General features: G+C 38.0%; 1 pseudogene; it reads right to left on the bottom strand.

Annotated features, from left to right (window-relative positions):
* Positions 1-989: 989 nt before the first annotated feature.
* On the bottom strand, positions 990-1,520 carry LOC123862944 (chromobox protein homolog 3-like; annotated as a pseudogene).
* Between the last annotated feature and the right edge of the window lie 282 nt (positions 1,521-1,802).

The following is a 1,802-nucleotide window of genomic DNA, read 5'->3' as shown; positions in this document are numbered from 1 at the left end:
TGGTCAAGAACAAGGCATCACTCATCATCAGGGAAATACAAATCAAAACTACAAAGAGATATCACCTCGCAGCAGTCAGAATGGCTAATATTAACAACACAGGAAACAACAGATGTTGGGGAGGATGTGGAGAAAGGGGAACCCTCTTATACTGTTGGGAATGCAAACTGGTGCAGCCACTCTGGAAAGCAGGATGGAATTTCCTCAAAAAGTTAAAAATAGAACTTCCCTATGATCCAGCAATTGTACTGCTAGGTATTTACCCAAAGGATACAGAAATACAGATTCGAAGGGACACATGCACCCTGATGTCTATAACATCATTATCAACAATAGCTGAATCATGGAAAGAGGACAAACATCCATCAACTGATGAAAGGATAAAGAAGTACATATGTACAATGGAATATTACTCAGCTATCAAAAAGAATGAAGTCTTGCCATTTGCAGCAATGTGGATGGAACTAGAGGGTATTATGCTAAGTGAAGTAAGTCTGTCAGAGAAAGACAAATACCATATGATTTCACTCAAATGTGGAATTTAAGAAACAAAACAAAAGAGCAAATGGAAAAAGAAAAAAGAGAGAAAGAAGCAAACCAAGAAACAGACTCTTAACTATAGAGAACAAACTGCGGGTTACCAGAGGGGAGGTCGGTGGAGTGGGGGGGAATAGGGGATGGGGCTTAAAGGGGGCACTCATCAGAGCACTGGGTGTTGTATGTAAGTGATTAATCACTAAATTCTATACCTGACTAATATTACAGTGTATATTAACTAACTGGAACTTAAATAAAAACTTGAAAAAAAAAAAGCAGGTTACAGAAAACCCCCAAAGATCCACAATCATTGCTATAGATGCAAAAAAGCTCCCCTATGACTCCCCCAATAATACTTCACAACAAACATATCAAACTTGATTTTCATTAGACTGTTGTTATATCTTCACACTAATGAATATAAAAAGCCAAGACCCAGATTATATATAAGGCTATGAATATATATATAGCCATGGAAACAATTCTTGAGCTTTGTCTTCCACATAAGAGTGCCAAGTCTCTTCATAAAAAGCAATTACAATTTGAGAACACTTCATATTTGCCTCTTTTGCCAGCACCAGCTCTGCCTCATCTGAATCTTTCCACGTCATGACAAACATTAATTCACCACTGCTGTCTGTGGCACTAATTGTTTCAGGATCAAGACTGGTTTGTCAGCAGCATCTCTTTTCTTTGATTTGCTATTATTACATTCACTGTCAGATAAAGGTTTTCTTTCTCTATCAGCTTTTTGAGAATTAATAAATGCTTCAATTAACTCTGGACAATCTAAATTTTCTTCAGGTTCACAAGTATTGTTGGCATTGTCAGTAAGTCCCTTCCACTGCAGGAAATACTCCATCTTCCCATTCCTGTCGGTCCAGTACTTTTTCCACCAAGATTCTTCAGATTCTGCCTCTTCCATGTTTTACTCTTTCCATTCTGTTTCCCATTTTTTGCAATGTAGTTTAATTGGATGCCATTTAAGATTTTTTTTTTATTTTTAAAAGATTTTATTTATTTATTTGTAAGAGAGAGAGAAAGAGCGAAAAAGCAAGCGCGAGCACAAGCAGGGGGAGCTGCAGGCAGAGGGAGAAGCAGGCTCCCTGCTGAGCAAGGAGCCCAATGCAGGACTTTAGCCCAGGACTCTGAGACCATGATCTGAGCCAAAGGCAGATGCTTAACCAATGAGCCAACCAGGCGTCCCAATCAGATGACATTAAAAAAAATTATTTTAATTTCAGTATAGTTAATATACAGTGTTA

This window comes from Mirounga angustirostris, unplaced genomic scaffold (genome assembly GCF_029215605.1).
Source record: "Mirounga angustirostris isolate CCGP_5_RB_7025 unplaced genomic scaffold, mMirAng1.0.hap1 SCAF_1, whole genome shotgun sequence".
NCBI classification, from domain to species: Eukaryota; Metazoa; Chordata; class Mammalia; order Carnivora; family Phocidae; genus Mirounga; species Mirounga angustirostris.
The sequence above is the reverse complement of the archived record's forward strand: the minus strand, read 5'-3'. Positions and strand labels throughout refer to the sequence as shown.